This window comes from Crocodylus siamensis, chromosome 3 (genome assembly GCF_052110815.1).
Source record: "Crocodylus siamensis isolate JL-2025a chromosome 3, ASM5211081v1, whole genome shotgun sequence".
Classification (NCBI taxonomy): domain Eukaryota; kingdom Metazoa; phylum Chordata; order Crocodylia; family Crocodylidae; genus Crocodylus; species Crocodylus siamensis.
Genome location: NC_143397.1, coordinates 254,264,902 through 254,288,435, shown reverse-complemented (window position 1 = coordinate 254,288,435; position 23,534 = coordinate 254,264,902).

Genomic DNA, 23,534 nt, shown 5'->3' with positions numbered 1-23,534 from the left:
TGTGACACTCTGGGCACGTCATCTGGAGCAAAGGTGTCCTATCAGGGCCAGGCCTTCATCTAACCAAGGATCCTGCAACACCCACCCCCTGGAGAAGGCCGGCCCGTTGTCCGAGGTGGCACGGGGAGACTCATCTTAAACAGCTCCAGGGCACGGAGCCAGGGTCAGCCGTGGGCATGGACATACAGGGCATCTTTGATGCTGTCTGGGGTGTGACTGAGGGCTCCTCCCAGCAGACAGGGAGAAGGTGAGCCAAGCTGGAGAGCCAAGCGTGGAGCCAGAGCAGCCACAACAGTCCTCAGCAAAGCCTTGAACAGCTGCCCTGCAGCCGGGGGAGCAAACGCACCGTCCTGCTGAGTCCAGCGGCTCTTCGTCTGTGGCGTGCTGGTGCAGAGCGGGGGTTACGGTGGACAGTAAATGAATATGAGCCAGCAGTGTGCCCTTGTTGTGAAGAAGGCTGACAGCATCCTGGGCTGCATTCGTAGGAGCGTTGCCAGAAGATCGAGGGCAGTGAGTCTTCCCCTCTATTCTGCACTGGCGAGGCCACATCTGGAGTCCTGTGGCCAGTTTTGGGCCCCCCAGTACAGAAAGGACGTGGACAAATTGGAGAGTCCAGCGGACGGCAACAAAAATGGCTGGGGGCATAAGGCTGAGGGAACTGGGCTTATTTAGTCTGGAAAAGAGAAGACTAAGCAGGGATCTAATAGCAGCCTTCAACTTCTTACAGAGAGGTCCAAAGAGGATGGAGCTGGGCTGGGCTCAGTGGCGGCCGATGACGGGACAAGGAGCAGTGGGCTCAAGTTGCAGCAAGGGAAGCTGAGGTCGGATATTAGGAAAACCTGCTCACTTGGAGAGTGGTGAAGCACTGGAACGAGTTACCCAGAAAGGCTGTGGTATCTCCATCCTTGGAGGTTTTTAAGGCCCAACTCAACAAAGCCTTGTCTGGGATGCTGTAGTTAGGGCTGGTCCTGCTCTGAGCACGGGGTTGGACTAGATGTGACCTCCTGAGGTCCCTTCGCACCCTCATTTTCTATGATCCTGTGACTATGTGCTGATCTATCATCCTGGCTACAGAAGTGCTGTGAAGTGGGTGCTGAGGCCTTCCAGATAGGGTGGGACTGTCCCTCTGAGTCCTTGCCAGTCACCTTGGCATATTGAGCAGGCGTCCTGGCACTGTCTGGAGGAGCAGCTCCCTTCACCTTCTCAGAGCTACTTGCAAGAGGGCCGTGGTGAGGGTCCCAGCATGTGAGGGGCTCCCGAGTGGGTCTCAGGCTCACAGATGCAGCACAAGACAGTGCCCGTGTCTCCAGGCTGCCTGCATCCAGCGCTGGCTCAAAGGCTTGCGTGCTCGGGGTGAATCTCTGGGCTTGTGTAAGGCTTCTCCTTGCAGGAATGAGAGAGCTACATCTTTGGGGTGGAATAGGATTGGCCTCTGGGGAGGTTTTTGATTTTGGTGTGGCAGATGCCACTGGTGCTGCAAAGGTAGCTGCAACCCCCCCAGCTCCCAGCACCTCACCTTGCTCCATACCGCAGCCCCCCAGTTTGAGCTGCTCCACCAGCCTGGAGCTGGAAGATGTGCCGGCAGCTCCAGTTCCCCACACCCCCAGACACCTGGTGGGGCAAAAATCCTGCCTGATCCCAAAGGGGGTGATTTGTCTGGCCCTGAAGCAGAAGGGCAAGACCCTCCAAACAGGAATCTCTGGGGTTTCTCCCCCGGCCCAGTCCAAATCTGCAGCCTTGGGGACAACCAACCCCCAAAGGCTCAGAGACGGGTGAATAAAACCCTGTCACCTATAGCAATAGGAAGGGGAAAAATTCCTCCCTAGCCCCATGTGGCACCGAGCAAAGCCCAGAAACCAGACACCCTCCACTCTGCTCTGCAACCGGGGTCTGCAAACACAGTACTGCACATGATACGCCTTAATGAGAGAGCCAGGGGTCTTCTTGTGATCTCCAAGTGACATGTGTAGGGGTGCAGTCTCCTGGGCCCCAACCACTGCTCTTCCTAGTCTACGCCAAGCCTTGCTACTCTTAGATCACCCCTGCCCCGTGCACATCCGACCGCTTCTTGCAAACCCCTAATGAAGGTGATTCCAGAACACCCCTAAGCGGTGCCTTATTCTTCTGCCTCGATCTTCCTCGTGTTCAAGTCAAATGCAAAACAACCCTCGCTGACTTTGGCTGGCGTCAGGGGTAAGTAGCAGAGGTCAGCCGTGCTGAGCACGTGGGTAGGTGACGAGGAAGGAAGATGCAGGCAAAAGGAGGCTACATCAGAGGAAGGCTGGACGCCAGATACCACCTCCACGGGTTTCAGATACGGGCTTTTCTGCCCCGTTAAAACACCCTGGCGTCTTTCTGATGCAGGCTTGAATTACGACGCAGCTCCAGCGGGCTTGGAAGGGCGTTCTTACGCGCCCGTCGTGTCTTCTGAGTTATTCCCCTTCCCCGGGCAGAGAACGCAGCTTCTGGTTTGCATCGGCAGTTCCTTTCATTTACAATTTTGTAAATTTTGCAAGAAGATACCTCAACACGGATGTCACGGCCGCCGAAGACAAACGACTCGAGTTGCTCATCAAAGCTCAGGGAAGGAGGGCAGCTTTCGGCAGGGCCAGTCCTGGCCTCAGTCCCGTTCCTCAGGTACCTGGCACCCCATCTACTAATCGAGCCCCTCGACGTGTTCGCATGCGGCTTCTTACGTGGGTGGGAGGCAAATGCCACCCCTTGCATGCTTCTTGTTTAAAACGTCCGTGCCTCATCGTTGCTGAAGCCGGGAGCTTTTCAGGAAAGCCGGCTGCAATAGCCCGTAGCTGGTTAATCCTTTCTTACAGAGCTGTGCGGAGGGGAGCCAGGCAGGGAATCCATCCAAACCTGAGTCATATGAGGCGATTCAGATGTTCCCTTTAGTGGAAACCGACTCTTGGTCCGTTTTCCATCCCAGAGGGTTATCCGTCTTCATGCTTCAGGGTGGAGAGTGATGGTTGGATGGAGTCAGTGACTTCCCATCCATCATCCAGTAATGGACTTCCTTTTATGTGGATCGTTCCAAAGAGCCTTCCAAGCTGGGAAATAATCGTTTCCTTTGGGGCAGCGACGACCTTGTCGTTTTAAGTGTCTGCAAAGCAGCATGCACGCTTCAAGCACTGGGTGAGGAATAATGAATTTGAATCATCGTATCGGCAGCGCCGGGCCGCGGCTACGATGCCACGAAGCTTGCTTTTTAGCTAATTCATCCTCCAAAAATGCAGCCCCCTCTGAGGTGCTGAGCAGCACTCCACCACGAGCAGAGAGGACTCTCGTCCGCCTGAGACTGCTGCAGGGATGCTCTCGTGAGCGGTACTGTGATCAGGGCACGGCCCGGGCATGAGGGCATTTCCAACCCAATTTCCAGCCAGAGGAGATGCTGGGGCGGCACTGAAGGCCAGCAGAGTCTGGGGCCCCCGAGCTGCCACCCCAGCTCAGCACCTTGGGCAAGCCGGCTGCCCCACACATCTACAACAGGGAGACGATGCTGATCGACCTGCTTCTGTAGCATGCACGACCCAGTGCTCAATGTCTACCCGCAAGGTGCCCCCCGCTGCACCCCCATGTTGCAGGAGGGAGTGGAGGCCACCGAGGGATCACGCAGGAGTGGAGCAGAAAGTGCAACCCAGGTCTCCCATCCCCAGATGAGCCGCAGCCTCCCTCCACAGTGTGGGCTGGGGTGGCGTCAAAGGTATTTGGTGTTGCGCAGGGGAACGCAGCGGCACAACTGTCCCAGGGAAAGGGGCACGAGTGTTTAAATAAGTGAATCAGCAAGTGGTACTTTTTTGCAGCAAGCTGTGGCCTGCTGCCCCTGCCAGCGTTGTGCATCGGGGCCCCAGCAATGGCCAAGCTCCAGCCCCGTGCACTGACCGTCTCTGCCTCACCTCTGCTCAGCCCTCGCCTCACCCTGCCAGAGCTTTGTCCCGTTCAGCTCAGGCTCTTTCCTGCTGGTTTCCACTGCTCTGAAGTCGTTCCTGTCACCTTGTCAGCAGCTTAAATCCAGCTCTCAGTCAGCAAGAGTGCAGCCCCGGCCAAAGGTGAGCTAGCGCCTGGGCCTGTCAGCAAAAGCCTCCACGTCCAAGGAGCACCGGATGGCAATACGGAGACCAGGGGAGTGCATGGCAGCAGTTGCACAGGTTGGAAGCAGCCGGCGTGCCAGGCTGCGCGCATGGGGGCAGTGCCCAGATCTGGGCTCTGCACGAGGCCTGCAGTGCCTAGCCCGTTTTCCTGTCGCTGCATTGCTATTGCTATGCATTGATGCGTCTGCCTCCAGCGTGACCACCCTGAGTTTAGTGCATGCCTCCCTGCAGGCTGCAAACCAGGCGGTGCCGTGCCATGCCGAGACCAGGGCTGGGCAAGCACCCAATTTTTTAGCAGGAAATCCTGGGATTTTGACAGTGTTTCTGTTCTGAAGCGTCTCAAAAAGAAAAGATGCCCCATAAATGGCAATATCAGACAGTTCATTTGGAGCTGCTCGAAGCACGGCATTGTCATAACATCTCGGTAGTTCATTACAGCGTTGACCTGCTAAAGAAAGGGTTACGTTGAAATCAAATGAATTTGGTTTGGAAACCTTCCTTTTCCAAATGAAAAGCTGGAACTTTTCCAAATGTTCCATTTTTAATTTTTTTTTTTCTTTTTTAAATTTTGTAAACATCATTTCATCCAAACTTGATGGGGGGGGCGGTTCCGAAATATTTCAATTTCTCCCAAAATGGCATTTTTTTGATTTTAAAAAAACCCAAGCTATTTCCAGCCAGCTGTCTGCCACATGCTGTCTCAGGGAAGCGCTTAGCGGGTGCTCCTGCAAGCTTTGTTGTTTCATGGAAGTCGTCTCAACATCCTTCAGGCAGGAGGGGCAGGGCTCCCCATCAGCCATCACCCGCCGCTGGCCCTGAGGTCTGCTCCAGTACCCAGGTGGGAAGGGCAGGCACTGCCTCCACCCTGCAGGCTCGTCTCCCCTGCATCCCCAAGGCCCTGCTCTCAGCGGGATGGTCCGTGGGGGCTTGGGCACATCCATAGCCCGCCAAGGATCCTGGAGGCCTGGCTGCATCAGTCCCTGGTTGCATTTCAGGAGCATCATTCCTGGACACATGCTGCAGGTACTTTACCTGCTCAGAGCCGACAGTGGGTACCAAGTAGCAACCCACTGCCTGCAGCTGGGGCAGATCCAGAGAGGTGTTGTGCACCAGCTGAGCCTGGCTACCAGAGCCAGGCTGGAGTGGGGCAGGAGGGCTCTGGAGCTCCCCCCGGGGAAGCCAGGGACAGCGGCAGCAGGCGGCTGGGCAGGGAGTGAAGGGAGGGGACTAGCCCCTGAGCACAGAGGGGCAGGGGTGCTGAGAGCGTGGGGAGGGTCTTACCTGATTTGGGGACTGGTCCCTGGCTACCGCTCTGGCAGCGTGGTCCGCCCATGCCAGTGTGGGGGAGTGGAGGTGCAGCCACCCCTACCATGCAAGTTAATGCTTTCATGTGCCCCTTTGCAAAACCCGATGTCCACACCACCCAGCATAACCCAGGCCCTGTCCCAGCTGCCACTGAGTGTCCCCCCTATGGAAATCTACCCCCCTCCCAAGCAGGAGAAAAAACAGCAGCTAATTGTCCTGGAGCCAATTCAGCACAGTGCCCTGTGCTGACCTGCACTGAGTCACCTGGACCCAGTCCAGAGGGACCGACCGAGACTTCGTCCAGCGTTACAGAGAAGAACGCTTTCCCCGTCTGCCAGTCTCTCCTCTCCCCGTCCCTGACTCTTTTATCCCCTTCCTCATCTCTGCTCTCACCCTCTCAGGCACACCAAAGCCCAGCAGCTGCAGCTCCAGCTTTCGTTAACAGTCAGTGTAAAAGTAACGCAGATAGCTTTTATTTACAGGAAAGGGCCGAGGAGCCTCAGTTTATCTGCACTCGCCATCTGCATTTTTTTCCTCCGATTCTTTCCCACTGGGAACATAACCAGAGGGAAATATCTTGCCCTGTGTCCTTGGGGGAGCTCAGGTGATGGCTGGCATGTTGGAAAGCAAGCCAAGAGATGGGTTCATCTATCCGGCTGTCACACATCCCAGCCTCCTATCCTCCCGTACACACAAGCTTCAGACCTGAAGATAAACTCCCGTAAAATTCCAGTTGTTGGACTGGAATAAAATGATCCTATTTATTTCCTGTTGTAACATGGCTGTTAAGGAGAAACATGACCTTAAGGATCCTGCTTATGTATGTCATGGTGCCTGTAACCAGGTCTAAGAGCAAGGACTTCCTCATTAAATTGCTGGAGACATAGAAACAAGTTCATGGGAATTTAGTCTAAGCAGGATATACTAGGACTATGCTTGCAGCATTGCAAAACCTCCCTGAATCAAGAAGAGAACCTGTTGTGTTCTCATAAGTTTTCTACCCAGATTTCCAAATCAAATCCTGTATTTGTGGCTGCGACTCAGAACAGCATTGAGCCTCCAAGCAGGCAGGCTCTTCCCCATCACTGTAGACAGGTGCTGTCAGCTGAATGAAGAGCACGCTCCAGGTGGGCAGCGGTGTGTATGGAGGCAAAGTAATAAATTACAGAGATGGATTTTTTTTTCTTTGCCCAATGTAATTTGCCACCATCTCAGATCAATAGGGCCAAGCCAACAGCAGGAGTGTTGTCTCTTCCTGGAAAAATGTGTGTGGCCTTCCAGTAAACTCCTAGAGGACAATGCTTGCCCATACTACTTAAGTACAGAGAAAAGCATTGTAGAGTGCAAGTTAACAAGCTAAGCAGTAAGTCAATAAAGCTGTTTCTCAGGTTCATTACTGACTCCCTCTGAGTTCACCGACGTGCATAGGCCTGGGGTTAGCATCTTCTCTCCAGACAGCACCATATCTAGACTCCTGGCAGCCCCGGGTGAACTTTTAGTATCAGGCCCCTCTTCATCAAAGATAATGATAATAATAATTCTTAAATTTCTATTTTTGGGCCCCCTTTGTCCAGGCGGCCACCCGGCTCGCCCAGGTCCATGTCCGGCCCTGCCTGCAGAGGACTCCACCCAACTCCTGCAGCAATACGGGCTTCGCTTCGCACTGGCAGTCGGGTGACTTGCCCTTTGCTAATGAAATGAGGTAGGGGAAGGCGAGCGCTGCTCTATGGCTTTCCTTGCTCAGGACACACTTCATCCGTTCAAAACAGTCATGCTGTTTGAAGGTGCCTTGTGCTTCTGAAAACAGCACTGAGCCCATTGCCAATTCTAGAGTCAGAAAGGAGTGTGGAGGATCATAATGTCCTTTGTGACCACTGCCCACAAGTGGGGAAACACCAAGAGCTACAAGTCCCACTGACTCTGTAAAGTTTGGCCGGGAGAACTGTTGACCGTTCACACTCGCAGCCCCTCTGTGGTATCTGGCGGGGAGCGTAGACGCTCCCACACCTTCAGCCACGGAGAGCCCTCGCCGCAGGTGCTCAGCTGCTGCAGCGGAGCCACGCAGACACACACAGGTGCGCGCACGCTCTGGTCAGCACGTGGCAGGCGTGGCTGGTAGGTGCCAGCAGTGTCCACTGCAACGGAGAGGTGAACTGGGTCTCGGATCCTATTTTGGCAGTGTGCGAAGGCCTCAAAGGAAACGTGAGTTTTAATTGCACCCACTCAGAGGCCCTTTGACACCTGGCCAGTGTGGGTTTAGTTGAAACTGGGAATCAGGCTCTGGGCAAGGGTGCACGTGGTATGCATCGCCCTTCCTGTAGCAGGGGTTCAGAATGGGTTGGCTCTACCTACGCTAGCGGCTAAACTAGCAGCCAAGGGGGACTCACTGCTGACACCATCTCTTTTGTATGTAGACAAGCCTGGGGACATTTGAATGACACAGAAGATACTTTGAGTGTCTCTAAAGAGAGGGCTGATGGTTTCACCCATTGTCCATTTTGAGTATTCAGAGGACCCCCGTCCAGTGCAGCTTCTTTCCTTGCACCTGCTGGTGCAATGAAGACAAGCACACCTGCTGTCACAGGTGGAACTGGTGATTCTCATTAAGAGCATGTATCAAAGTGATCCAGGAGCGGTGGGGATGCACTTTAATTAGCGAGCCACGCGAATTGAAAGTGCACACACATCATGTGTATCACCGTCCCCGCACTGGAAAAATGCCAGTCGGGTGCTCTGAACTAAAGCTCAGTTGACGGGCCATAGTTCAAAGCAGCCCGCTGCCATTTTTCAGCACGAGGACGCTGAGAGCTGTGATGCTGGAGGCTGCTGGAGCACGTTTGTTTCCGTGCTCCAGCCGACTCAATTTACAGCCCCCCTGCACGTGTGCAAGGGCCCTAAGTCTGTGGGGTTCGGTTTGACTTGGTCAGATCTTCCCCACAGTGACAAATTTTCAAGCAAAGGTCACAAATGCAGTCAGGATAAAGGGAGACGACGAGGAACAGGAAATATGCACATCACATTCATGGTGATGTGCTGGAGGTCATCGAAACAGTTTGGGTTCTGGTTTTAGGAAACTGTATTTTATCCAAAGAGACCAGACAGTACAGGCCAAGGAAAAGCTATTCCATCCTCTATAAATGCACATCAAGACGCAAGGCCGCTATGTGCAATATGTGGCCTCCCCTATAATTCACAGCAAAGGATCTATCCATCGGCAATGGCAGAATTCACACCGACTTCAACAGGCATGGGATTTGCCCCAGAATATTAACATCTCTAACTGCAGCAGTACTGCCCTCAGCGTTTGCATCCCTGCGCCTCGGTACGGTGAGATTTACATTGCCGTGAAACGGTGGGCATGTTTTGACCCAGTCAAGCCCTGGCAACTCCTCCATGGACTTGCACTGCGTCACATAAAACAAGCACGCTGTTTTCCTTTCAAACGACACATCCGCTTCCAGCTGCAACGCGTCTTGTCCATCTCACCCTGAGAGCTGGTTGAGCCAGTGACACCCAGAAAGCTTTTTTATGAGCATGAAGTTGGAGAGGCCTTGAACCTGAGCTGATGGAAATACGTGGGGCTGTGCTTTCCAATGCTTCACAACCGTCGTGGGCTGTGAGTACTACTAGTTCCCGCTTCGGATCAAAGAAAGAGGGAGTGAGGGAAGGAAGGAAGGACAACGCAGCTCAGCAGAAAGTTGTGCAAGAGAAGGAGGAAGAGGCTGACACTGAAGTTGAAGCTAATAGGAAGCTACAACTTGATCCTCCTTTTTCATTGGGGCCCCATTTCAGCATAGCACTTAAATCCCATTGACTTCAAACGGGTTACTCATACACTTAAAATGAACCATGGGTTTAGCCACTGTGTCATACAGTGAAGTGACTTCCTTTTGAGCAAGGGCTGCTCAGAGGCAACAAGGCGGCTGGGTTAAAACACCACAATGATGTTGTTCGCCAGCTTGTCTGAAACATTATGCGCCACGTTCTGCGTTTTTCAGTTGCACTGGCATGGAAGAGGTGAACAGATGGAAGAAATGCAGCAGTAACATTCAAAATGGGCATGGGACTTTATAGCATGTAGCTCCCAGAAATAGTTCCTAAATGGGTTTCTTGAAAAAAAAAAAAAAAAATCAGTATTTTTATTGGTGCTAGTGAGGTACTCTCTCAGGGTCTGTTTATCAAAACAAGCAAATAAAAGAGAAAGAAGGATTATGGAGAGATACCCCAGGCCCTACTGGACATAAACCCAGCACAGGAACTATGCAAGGATGCGTGGATGTTGCAATCTTATGACTAAATGCGCTGGTAGGCAAGATGCGTTGTTAGATCCAGGCCCAAAGCCGATCAAAATCCCTGGAAAGATTCCCGTGGACTTCAGCGAGCTTTGTACCAGTCCTTAATTGGTTCTTTGTTTCGGCCATAAACAACAGAAAGCAGGAGGAGAAGGTCAGCGACAAACTACTACACGGGCTATCTGTAGAGAAAACATTCAAGACACCGGCCAGCATTCACTCACTGAGTTGAGGGAAGTGGGAGGACCGACCCCGGTTTCTGTGGCCTCTGCCCCATCTGTTACCACTGACATCTGTGCACGCTGCACATCCAACGCTAATGCCAGTTTAAGGTGAGACTTAGCAGAGTTTTCACCTACCCTGTGCATCCGGCGTACGGGACTGACTGCGTAAGAGGTGGAGTAGCAGAGGGTCCCGGTCCTGGTGGCAGACTTTGTCTCCTAGGGAAAGCCGTGCAAATTCTCCAAACATAGCACGAGCCTCAAGTATGAATAAACCGGAGCCAAGGATAGTCCCTGGACACCTCGTCAAGGCCAAAACCTCTTACACTTAATTTCCAGCCCTGGGAGCATTTCCAATCCATTGCTTGCCTGATTGATAGGCCAAACTCTGATAGTCAAGGAGCCACTTTTAAATACGGAAGATTAGAAAATGAAGAAATTAAAGCAATCTGTAGTAACTGCATGACAGGAATGTTCTGCTATTTTCCTTGGATGGCCAGACAGAGGGTGTCAAAATGTCTTTCTGAACTAATCTGCTTGCTATCTCGTACATTTTTAAACTTGCTGCCGCTTGTCCCCGAACGCCAAACATTTTGGGGATCACTGTGGCTAAAGACCTAGTGTGTGCACTCTCTCTTTGTCACACCCACACACACTCTTATTGCATCTATGAGACAAGCCACTTCTCTACTTTTCGACATAAAGAAATCACACAGGGTTTCAATAGACAGGACAGCCAGTCAAGTCCTTTAGGAGCCAGCTGCAGACTTGGAAGACATGGGGTCAGTCGTCTACTACCCCACAGCCTCTCTGTGTGACCTGGACCAAAAAGACTTGGGTGTTAAACTCTCCCTGAAACCAAACCCCTTTGGAGATCTGTGTTTCAGGCTCTTCATACCTCCATTCCCCATCCATAAAGTGTTGAGCACGGACTTCCCGCATGCCCAGAAGTGGGTTGGAGATAAATGTACCATGGGGCTCAGATACTATAGTACTATGGCACCATAGCTGGATAGACCTAAATTATTTTTCCTCGCTCTGTCTCCCTCTAGGTCCCCCCGTCACACTGGTTCTTGGTGCCTGATGACAATAAAAGCAAACCTCCAAGAGGGGAAAACATCTGCTGTTACCGGCTGGAAGAAGTGAATGAAAATCGGGGCACAGAAGATGATGCCTCCCATGTTCCCAGATACACACCAATACAGTTAGCATTATTTGGGCCCGTGGGCCACGTAAGCAGCTTTGGGGAGCTACCATGGGCCGGTCAGCACCCCCTCCCTCCCACAACAACCCAGAGCCTGCACGCCCTGTGGCTCCTCATTGCCACCGGTGCCCAGCAGCAGCTGAGCACACGGCTCCGGCCCTAGCCCCAACCCGCTCTGGACCTACCCTGGCTGGAGCAGCCCGGTTCTGGACCAGCCAGGACCCACACGCACAGCCCCGACGGTGGCCTGCTCCGGACCAGCCGCCCACGATTAGCACCGGCAGCAGTGGCAACAGCCAGATGGGTGGCTGCTCGGCGTGGAGGAAAAGCGGCCGCCTTCCCCCTTACCGCTGCTGGGCCCTTCTTGCTGCAGCCACCCAGAGCCCACGCCCAGGCTGCCCTGTGGCTCCTCTCCACTGCCGCCACCGGGTGGTGATGGCGGCAGAGAGGAGCCACAGGGCAGCCTGGGCACAGGCTCTGGGTGGCTGCAGCAAGAAGGGCCTGGCAGCGGCAAGGGGGAGGTGGCAGCTTCTGCCCAGCCACTGCCACTGCCGCGGCTCATCTTGGGTGGAGGGGTGTGAAGTGGGCAGGTGTCAGAGCTGTGTGCACAGGCCCAGTCAGGGCAGATCCAGAGCAAGTTGGGCCAGGGCTGTGCACACAGGTCCCTGCCAGTGCCTATGGGGCCAGGGCCGGAGTCCAGCTGTGGAGCCACCCCAGCCCCTCTGCACTCCTGGGAGAGGCAGGACATGCCATGGGCTGGATGGTGCCTGGGCCAGGCAGGACTGAGGGACCCACCGCAGGCTGGACAAAATTCCTGCAGCCACAGGCCATATTTTGCCCACCCTTAATCCAACCCTACAGAGTCCCAAAACAGATAGACTCCTAGAAAATTCAGGTTGGACAGGACGTCAGGGCATCACATCTAGTCCAACCCCCTGCTCCAAGCAGGCCCAGCCCCAGCTACATCATCCCAGGTAGTTGGAATGATAAAACTCAGGTAGGCGCCTTGGTTTTGTTAGCAATAATTCCCTAGGTGAGTACAGGGCTGGTTCTGGAAGTGCCCAGAAGCACTTCAGTCTCAGGAGTGCCAGCATCCCAGTGCCTACCTCGCACCACAACCTGGGCATCCACGTACTCACCTCCCAACCACCAAGCTATAAGCTTTACTGAGAAATGACTAAAAGATGCATTGGGCCAGAGAAAGCACGACCCCCTTAGTCACGGAGCCCCTTTGCTGGCAGGGGCTGCAGGACAGCCAGCATCCAGCCCCTACTCTGATGAATGTTTATGCCCTTGATTTTACATTAAGCAATTGCTGGATAAATACACTTAGTCGTGACCAGAGCAGACAGTGGGAGCCACTTCTCCCCGGTCACTAGGCTTGTTCACTCTTGCTGCTTCTCTGCATTGGTCTAGGCCTTGGTTTGAAAGAAGGAATGAAGCCCCTTCTTGGGGGCTGAAAGAAAGGGCACAGGCGCTTAACCAGGACTACGACGACCGAACGGAGGGAAGCGCACCCGAGTGAGGATCTACACTGGGCGAGGTTTAAGACGTGTCCCTGTCCTTGGCATTCCCTCCTGGCTAGCACAGGCGACTCTTTTTTGTGCACCCCTTCCTGACGGGGCCGCACCTTCCCCGTGGCTGGTACCGGGAGCCTGGGCACTTAATGCAAACTCAAGATGGAGGATGTTGCTACAGTGGCCTGGCACCTAAGACCAGTTGAGGCCTTTCATAGCTTCGGGTTTAGATTCATAGATGTGCCAAGACTTGGCTTTGAGCCCTCAAAAGCTGTCAACATCTCACTGGGGAACTGGAGGGTTAACGGCAGCTTCAGGCTGCTTACCCAAGGAGTCACCTCTTGCCTGGGCTCCCTGCCCAGGAGCCATGGGTTATTGCTTTGGCTCCACACATTTTTTATGGGGCATAACTTTGTTGTAACGTTTTCTGCTGTTCCTGCTCTGTCTTCAGCGCCTCCTTCCCACCAGCCATTGTTCCAGGCTCCATTTGTGTTACAAACCTATAAATCCTGTCCGAGCTCGCGGAGCGGGGCATTGCGGGGTCAGCCCTGGAACAGACAAAAAAAAAATTGCTGAGCTTAATCCTTTCCTTTGGGTTTTAACCTTTTCGTGATGAATTCCATCCCTTTGTGTTTGGCCACGGAAACCTCAAATATTCCAGTTTATCAGTCACTGCCAAAAATGCTATTATGGCAGCTTGAGCTTTCAAAGATGGTTTTATTCCTGTTTGGGAGCGACCTTTGGCTGGATTTTGTCAGGTCTGGAAAAAAAAGCACTTTATTTCTTCACGGGCTCTGCATTCAAGACTCCCAAAAACGAGCGCACAATGGCTCACCACACTTCAAACAATGGACATGGTCTTCTGGAGGGGCTCGCTTTGTAAGCCCTTGCCTTCCCCCAGCAGTGAGCAATGTACGGTCGTGTATAGTGAGGTGGGGGAGAAAGCCATGTGCTCCGGCTGCTACGACACTGGACTAGCACCTAGCCCTAACCCCCACCTTTCCTAGTTTGGTACCTGCAAACAAGAGCAATGGGGCAGGACATGCCCTCAGCAGCCAAAGGCTCAATATAGACAGATCCTCGATGGGTTTTACATCATTGATAGGTAGAGGCTTAACCCTGGTGCCTCCCCAAAGAGCTTCCAGCAAATGGCATTGCCTGGTGATGTGAACATTTGCTGCTGGATTTGCTCTCAGCATGAACTTCACAAGTCACCCGTGGTAACGTGTATGCGCAACACTCAGGGCTCCCACTACAACCGTGGCACCTGCCCTGAAAGTGTCACCGGAGCAGGGACTGGCATGCAACTGGTGCTGCTTCTGGGTGTTGCTGTCTTGCATTGGGACAACACTCAGAGGCTGCATGGATGGTCAAGACCCTATTTTGCTTGGCTATGTAGAAGCGCGTAAGAGCAAGACAGTCTGGAGAAATGCACGGCCATAGTGACTGCATTGAGAGTGGGGTGGGGGGCTCCACCGCAGCCTTTATAATAGCCTCTAACCGCAGGGGCTTCACAGGTTTGCACGAGTGTGAGTGAAGGTGTAGACAAAGCTCTTCGGGTAAACGTGATATCTTTTATTAGACCAACTAAATAGTTGGGAAAAAATTGTTCTTTGCAAGCTTTCGAGCACAAACACCCTTCACATCCTTAGACCAACATAGCTACAACCAACACCCCCGAGTGAATGTGTACGCCTGGACTCAGGGTCCAGATGTAGGAGGAACCTATGGTTTTCACAGCACTTGAGTCCTTGAAACATATTGATCAGTGCAGAGGAATTCACAAGTAAGAAAAAAGTGCTATACTCCCTGAATAATGGACCCACTCCAAATAACTCACCCTTACACTGCCTCCAACCTCTGCCTAACAGTCTCAAAATCGACCCCACGTTGACTCCGCAGTACTTCCTACAGACATACAGTGTATGCTGCTATACTGTGTAATCGCCTACATGTCCCGTAGATGTACGCACTACATTGCAAAGAAATCCTGGGATACAAGCTCATATAGCGTAGAGGCAGTGAGCACTTGCTGTTCCCATCCATTTCATGAAGAGCTGCCGAGAGCCGAGCACATTTGAAAACCAGGGCTTAGGAGCCAAAATGCAAGGAAATCAATATTTAAAAATCTTGGTGCATACATGCCCATGCCATACTGTATACACACACGGGACTTAGCATTATCACGTACACCTGTGCAAAGCAGAGGACTAAGCCATTCATGGCACCGCTTTCTACCCATGTGGCCCTGGGCACTAACCCCTTTCTCATTTTGCTCTCAGACACAAACAGCTGCCCAAGACGTACAAACACAGGGATTCAAGCTCCATTTACCCACAGAGTGACACCTCTGAAGCCAATGCAGCAACACTGGTGTGAGCTAGTGTGAGAACAAAATCAGGCTTCAAATGCATGTGTGCAACACTGCCTATGGAGCATGCATCTGTGCTCAGCATACACACACTTTCATACCATGCTGGCCCTTGCAACACCCCACAGCTATCTGCCCCATCACTGAAACAGCTATGCAGCTACTCTTTTTACTCCCCTTTCTTCTTCCCTGTCCACCCCAGGCAGCCTTTAACCAAACTGAGCCGTGGATGCTAGAAAAGGCGCTGACGTCAATGTAAAAGTAAACCAAAGAGGTCTGGTTCCTGTATTACCCTGAAGGGCTGAGCGCTGGGGAGTAACTGCACGGTCACTCGATTCAGGCTTCACGCTCTGCAGCTGAACTCTCTCATTCAGGCTGTGTAAGTACTGTGCGCTCCTCCACACCGCGCGGGCGAGGCAGGCTGTAGCAGCTGATGCATCCTCAGGGAGCTTGAGCAGCAGCAACTTTGAACTCAAGCAGGTTAAACGCAGCTTATTCCAATCGCGGAGACACACTTGGAAGGGCATTTACCTCCCTTAAACGCTGTTATCAATAAAGCCGGAGGCTTTTCAAATGGGGTTGTTAGACGTAGAAGCAAGGAAACTTCAGGAGTGGCGCTTCGATCGTGCATGCTTCGTGTAATGATTGCTGTCTAGATAGCAGGGCGATTCCGGAGTTTAATCCGAGAGCAAAATCAGAAAGAGGTCGGTCATCCTCCGGTTTAGCTAGGGAAAAATAGTGGTTTCTATTATGTTTAATTTGGTTAATTATGACAGATCCGATTTGTTTATAGAAATCAACTTGCAGAAGTATATTTTCCATAGCTATCTGATGTGTGTGTGTGTGTGTGTGTGTGTGTGTGTGTACAAAGACACACAAGTACATATATTCATACCTGAACAGAGTGGATAAAATTAAATCTGATAGAAATTGATATATATTGTATGTCTTTCCAGTATAATTAGTGATAGATCGATCGATCAATCTGTTGGTGACGGATGATACCCGAGGCTGTGGGTAGATCCACCAATCTCATCCATCACCAACGGATATAGTAATGCAAAGCTAGGAGGGAAATCAAGGAAATGAAAAGCAAGGCTGAAATGTATCACAAGTAATTTCCTAATGGAGAAACCAACTAGGAAAGGAAAAACTCTCCCCGGGGAAATGGTGTGGATGCTCCGTCATTTGAGACATTTAACTGAGGATTTGTAAAAACACAAGAAAATCAGCTGCACGCAATGGTACCGGTGTTGTTGCGAGATGGAGTCGGTGGCCTAGGAGGTTAATGAGCAACTTGTATGACATGGCAATTTGATAGCACTATTTGTACATGGTTTACATAAAGTGCAGTTAGCAGGTGAACGTGCATTGCTGAAAACAGCTTTGTCTTTCTTCTTTTCACACATACCGTGGTCATGCAAGGCATCTTCAGGCGGGGGCTGGACTCGATCTTCCAAGGTCCCTTCCAGCCCTAATGTCTATGAAATCTATGAAATCTTTGCCTTAAACATTTCATAAAAGGCAGGTGCCAACTTCTTTTCTTAGCTAAAACACGGCATTTTCCCGACAAAATAGTTCCTTTTAAAAGGGAAAAAGCATATTGCCTTACAGAACCAAAGGAGAAGGGCAATATGGCCATTTTACCCCCAGTTTCATCCCAGAGAGTCTCCACTGAAAATCCCAGGTGCCAGCACCTTTTGTCCTTGAACTCCAATCAAAATGTTGTATCTTATGGTCATTTCCATTAGAAATGTGTAGCTGCAAAAGACTTGAAAAAGACCATACACCCCTGTGCCTGGAAGTGGTTGGTGAAAAACCTGCTATTTCCAAAACCTGCCCTCCCAGACTGGTCACAGGAGTCCGGGGACAGGTAAAATCTAGCCCTAACCAACTTTACACCCGCCCTATACATGGCATCTGATGTGAGGGGTGGTTACAAATGCCCATTTTATAAGCATTTTACTCTCTAATTATCCATCTTAGTGTCCATCCTGTGACATTTTAGGGTAAATCAGGTTCCTGCAGATCCACTTGCCAAACACACACTGCTCCTTGACAGCCCTTTTGCAAGCATTTGCAAGAACTCTCTCCCTTTCTCTTTCCTTCTTCCCATTTTTCATCCTTTAGTTTTCCTTCTTTTAACCCCACTCCAAAGCAGACAATGGCTTTGGCATTTCTGGACATATGGCATGTCCTTTTGGCTTTTCTTGTTGGTGAAACAGGGATTCACTTGGTGATGGAGAATAGAGGCAGAAGGTAGAAAGGGCATGACAAAGTCCAGAAGTGGAAGAGGTTGGATCAAACTTAGGGGCAATAAAAAGAAACAGAAGTGGTGAGACCAAGGGCTAGAATGGGACTAGCCAGAAACAGGGTTGTCGTCAGAGGAACAAGGCTTCGATGGACAGTGACATCACTGGTGTCATCAGTGTCCTACATGGCATCTGGTGTTCAGCTTCTTACTTTGCATCAATCCCAAGGTGAGGTCTAGCATGGTTCATAAACCGTTAGCATGTAAATGCCACCAAGTCTAATTTTTTATCATCCACGCACCCCCTCCATCCTTTTTCTGCTATGTGCCTCAGGGTGTTTTTAAGCCTTCCCACGGGCATTGGGTATTGGCTAAAGCCAAAGCTGGGGTGTGTCAATGCTCCTGCTGGGAGCAAAGCCAGAGGTTCCTGGCTCAAGGGTCTTGCCCCTCCGCTCAGGGTCAGGCCGATCGCCGTGTTTGGGGTCAGGAAGGAAGTTTACCCCGTGGTCAGGTTGGTACAGACTAGGGCGGTGGGGGTTGCCTTATCTGGAGCAGGGGGCCTCTTTTGAGCGTATATGGACAACGTTTCATAGAAGCAGGACTTTGGCTGCCGTGGTTCCTGCCTTACCTGTTAGGGTCTTAGGTCTACGTTGCATCAGGGTTGCCAGCAGTCTTACGCAGCATTTAAATTATGGTTATATGGGATGGTTTGATAGGAATGATCCTTCCTCAGGCTGGGGTTGGACTAAATGACCTCTGGAGGCCCCTTCCAACCCCACCTCTCTATTGCTCTATGATTGTACCGATCCGTGCCCAATGAATCTGTTAGAAATGCGGCAGACAAATGACAAGACAATGTCCAGGGCTGTTCCTTCCACGCTGACAGATACACATTTGCTGGCAGATGTAAAGGGGCTTATAAAGAAATGCCAAGCCTTCCCAAACCTCAGCCCATCTTTTCCCCAGAAGACTGGCAGAAAAACAGGGCTTTGCACCATGCCTTGCAGCTTAACAAATTTGAGCTCTGGCAGCCCACAGGAAGACATGAGGTGATGTTGCTCCCCATCTACCTGAGCATCGAGTGGTTTTTTAATTCATACGCAGAGAAAGACAGAGACGTGAACTTTGAACAAATGACTTTGCTTAGTAAATGGCTTCCTATTATCTCAGCTAGCCCGAAGCTCTGATCTGCCAGGTTATATTAGTAGGCAGCAAGGATGTCTACCAAAAAATCTCAGTGTTTTCTCCAAAAGCAAGTGGCCAGGGTACCAGCTGTGCTTTGACATCACTGGCTGCTAGCATATGGCTGTTTCTCCTGTGTCCTCGTTCTGTGGTTAGGGTAGTAGTCCAACGAACACCAAGCCAATGCATCTTGGGGCCTGCAGAGAGCTCAGCACGGGATTCACTCCCTGAGATCAGGCATGCTTTGAAGGAACAGCTTAAGACAGTGGTTCTTGGTCTTGTTAGACCCAAATTCCCTCTCATCAGAGTCAAGGCCCCCGGCAAAAAAATGCTGTGTCTGCTTTCACAGTTTTGTTTTGTTTTTAATTATTACAGAAAAATTTTTCCATTGTAAAGAGCTCGGAAAGCCCACAGCAGGTCAGGATAGCTTGGACCCTGTGGATTCCTACTTGAAATCTCTGGGTTTGCGAGTCTCTGGGTTTTCCCGCACCCCCAACTGTGCTAATATTACACGGCACCCGTAAAAGAATCTCACAACCCCCTAGTCGACAATCACGGCTTGCAAGCATAGGACCACCAGTCCAGTCCCCTGGATTCATAGCTTTTGTTCAGAGAGTCCTAAAAATTGTCCGCTCCAGCCTGCGTACACCCATCACTTGCACAAAGCACCTAGGGAAACACAGCCAAAAACACCCGAAAATATGCCACAGGTGAGAAGCGGAGAACGCCAGGGGGCACAGGGGGTGCTGATGTGGTGCAGGGGGGATTGTCAATGGGGCGTGAGGATGCCTCCTGTTGTTTAGAAAAAACCCTAAGTACCTATCAACTGGGCTCTCCAAAGGTGTAGCAGAGCAGGACCCAGGCAGACAGAGGGGGGGGTAGGGTTAGAAAGGCAAACAGCTTGTGTGTGAAGAGAGGGGGAATATCCAATACCCAAGAGCACGGTGGTAATTAGTGCTGCCTGGAAGAGGAGCCAAGCGTGCACAGAAGGCGGCATGGGCTGAGCTGCAGGCGTGTGTCCTGCAAGGAGCAGCTCGGTGACCTGTAAGAACAGCCTGCGCTGGTGTGTCCCCTCTGCCTCGGCGTGGAGGGAGCCCTTTGCCTCGGGGGCACTCGGTCAGACCCAGATTAAGGCCAGTGGTGCCTGCGGGTTGGTATAGGCTGGCAGCTGTGCCCACAGCACCGACTGAATGCCCAAACTGGGTGCCTACAAGGCTGGTGCTCGGTTCAGGAGGGTGTCAGGGAGCTGGTGCCACCCCCGCCCCCACATTACCTATTTGACTGACTGATACACCGAGAGCACCAGTCTCCAGTGCTGTCAGTCCAGATTTATTCATGCCACACAGATTTACTCCCAAATGAGCATCCAAGATCTGTCCAAGCTGGGTTGCAGTCTCGTAAATCCGGGAGAGCTGTGAAACAGCTTTACAAGTAAACCCTCGGGAGCGTAACACCCTCTTCCCCAGCTGCCAGACTCCTGCCATCTGCCTCCCGGGTTTAAAATAAAACACCGCGCGGTGTCTGCTCAGCATCTTTCGTGCATGGGCGAGTGCTCTGCGGAGGGGGAAATCAAGGCACAGAGCTGTGAAGGGACTTGCCTGTTCACCTCCACCAAGCCCACAGCCAAATCTAGGGTTAAAGCCCAGTCCAAATGACTCCTGCTGCTGTGCGCCAGACGCGAGAAAGCATGCTGTCCCTCTCATCTCCCATTTCGTACGGGATTAAGACCCCTCTAGTGTATTCCTGGCCTTGCCGCAGCAGGACGCTGACAGTGCCTGCACCCACCCGCTTTACCTGCGGCAGGTTAGGGCACTCTGGGTGGCGCCTGGTGGTAGTTGTATGAGACGCTCTTTCATACAATTTGAACAGGCTAAAATTGGGCTATCTGCTGCTCTGCTTTCTGCTCCCCACTCTGATTGCTGCTCTGCTGCCTGCTCTCTCCCTGCTCCGCCATGCATATGCCACCTACAGAGGCGTCTGGCCACCCCTGGACTAGATGACCTCCTGAGGGCCTTGCCAGCCCTGCCTATGTATGATTTTACATACGGCTAGCTTCAGAGGAAGAGGGTTTACGAGTTGCAGTGAGAGAGGACACCGGCTGTTTATTTCAGCTCATACATTGACCCCGGGAAGAAACACAAAGCACGTCCTAGTCACCGTTAATCCCCATTCATTTCAACTCAGCAGCAGCCTTTTCGGAGGGCGGACTCCAGGCTGACACAGCGGGGGCTGCTGCACGCCGAGAGTTTGGGGCACGGCAAACTCTTGCCTTGGCCCTGTGTATGATGCCTTTCTCCTACCAGTTCCTCACACTGCTGAGCATTGCATTAACTCAGGAAGACAACACCTATTTATGCACCAGCAGTGATAAACCTCTTTGGTATGATTGCACGTGGGCAGCTTAATGTACAATTCTCGCGTATAGTCTTAACTCATTGATTTATTAAATGCACTTAAGATAGCTTAAGTCACTGGGTCGTACCCAGGAAAGCTTAATGGAGGATCCTGATTTACAGTATTGGACCCGATGCATAACTGGCTATGATCAGATGGAATATTTTAAAATATGCGGCCTGCAATTTATTTGTCTTGGAAAATGAACCGACAGAGGAAGAAGCACAGTCCAGTTTAGCAATCTTGGCTCCTCTGTCATTTCTTTTTTAGAAGGGCCAAATTAAATTGGTGCACATTAGCAAGTTGTTTTGAAGCTATTGCCTATTACAGAAAAGGGATTAGAGAGCAGCTCCGAAGCTGTGTGGGTCAAGAGGGCCGGAGGTTCCTGTGGCAGTAACTCTCTATTACAGATGAAAGTAGGTACCAAGTAGTCATCCCCCACACCAGACTCAGTCTGATACATTTGAAAGACCTCCCTTTTGGGCTGATAGTATCTCAAACTTTTGTAAAGCTAGCCAAAAAAAAAAGTCATGGCAAGGGACCTGACAAGTAACTTTCTTTCAACTACGGACGGAAATGAAAACCCAATTCCTTGTTCAGATTTATCGTCTGGGCATCTCAAGCACATGTGTGTATAAGTGTGTACAGGCGTAGCTATCGACCTGTGAGAAGAGGGTACACGCACTAAAACGTCTTTCTGGTTGATCTTAGTGGCATCTGTAAACCGATCCCTATTACTTCCCTGCGGCCAACTAGGTTTTGGAAGGTGGCAATAGATCTGCGGGTCCTTGGGCCACCCGTCCTTCAGATGACAAGAATCCAGCTGAAGTTAACCGAGGATTTGACTGAAGAGGAGTTGAGTTTCCAGCAAGGATTTCCAACATAGAACAGCATCCAAGACTAAAGGAACAAGGACCAAGATCTAATTTAGACTGACACAAGGTATGTGCCATATTATGCCAACACCTCCAGCAACCTAAGGCAATGCAACAGCAAAGCATCGTGTAACAAAGTGCAATGAAGCAAAGTGACACGATGAAATAAAACTAGAGGGGAGAATTGCCAGTTTATAGCTCTGGCAGCTTGTGCTTTAGATCCAGCCAAGGGACTTGCCTTGGGTCTACGAGGGTTGGTGATGGGCCTCCGAATATGAATTATATCGTTTTGCGCTCCCCCTCATCTTCTGCAGCCTCCTTTGAAGTGAGCACAAGGCTTCTTTGAAAATGCAGCCAGAAGGCATTACTCTCTACTCCCATGTCCAGCAGGAGGGAAAGTGCTCCCTGGGCCTTTTGGTTAACCACAAATACGCCTGAGATAGCACTGAGCAGTAAGATCACGCCAGCCACCAAGCCCTGAGGAATGGGAAAGGCAAAGCTGTTGTTGTCGTCGTTGTCCTAAAGGGAAACCTTTCTGATGACTTAATGTCTGAGAAACTGCATAGTACTTGTGTTTCTGAGATAAAAGGTACGGTCGCATTGGAAACAAAAACACCTTATAAACCAGGCCTGCAGAGTACTGCTGCTCATTCATTTAGTTGAAGATAACTTTTCTCCTTTGGATCCCTTTAAGCTGATTTTTCATTCCAATTTCTGCCAGAGCCCCATTTAGATCGCTTCTTTTGATTCCCGTTCCCGCTGGAAAATCCTTTTGAGAAGGAAGCGTTTCTGTCCCTCTGTCCATAGTTGCAAAGGTCTTTGCAGCATGGAGAAAAATCAAGGCACCAACCCCTGCTAGGACTTCTGTGTAGGGCACAGAGCTCCTCTCCCCCAGAGCTTTCCTGCAGGATCACAACCTGCGATTATGGACGGACGGAGGGAACAGACTGTTCCTAGGGAGCCCAGCTCCTCGGGAGAACGGACAGGTTAAAGGAAACAAGCCAACACAATAAGAGGGGGAAAACTGATCATTATATCAGCTTTTTCCAGTTGTAGCAATCCTATGAATGCCTCACCTCTACCGTCATATCAACATTTTGGAAGAGAAGCTAGATTTTTACAAGCTGGCCACAGTTCTCACTCTCATCTAATTAGCGGCAGGATTTCCGTCGCCATGATATTTAGGACTCTTCAACATGATACTTATTGTTATCTGTGCCAATAGCACCTAATCTCCCAACTGCGCTCAGGGCTCCTTTCTCTTATACACGCATAGAAGAAGAGATAGCCAGCCCTTACCTTATCTTGTCGAGTAAGCAGACAAGACAAAGAGAAGTATTACCACCCCCATCTTACTGATGAGGAAACAAGGCACTGAAATGTTATCTGGCCTGCTCCAAGCCTCTTAAGGAACCGGGGTCAGAAGCCAGCTTTTCTGAGTCCCAAACCGCAGCCTTGAGCACTAGGGCTAAGTACAGACAGTCAGAAAGCCTGAGGCTGAATCAATTCAGTCTTTGCGGGTTAGTTTAAACTGCAAAAATTAAACTGAAATAGATGTGAACAGACATTTACCTTTGATTCAGGACATGCAGCCACATGCCTCCAGTGGCTCAGGCCAGAAGCCCGGGGGTGCTAGAGCACAGCTCTCTGGCTGTGTGTTCACTTCCTCTTCCTGCTGCCCCAGAGGTCTCTGGGATTTGCAGTCCAGACTTACAGCACCAGGACTCTGCAGGGTTGCTCAGCACTTCCTTTTCCTGCTTCCAGGTGCCTCTGGGATTTGTAGTCTGCACTCACAGCCAGCAGTAAGTTTGAGCAAGGGGAG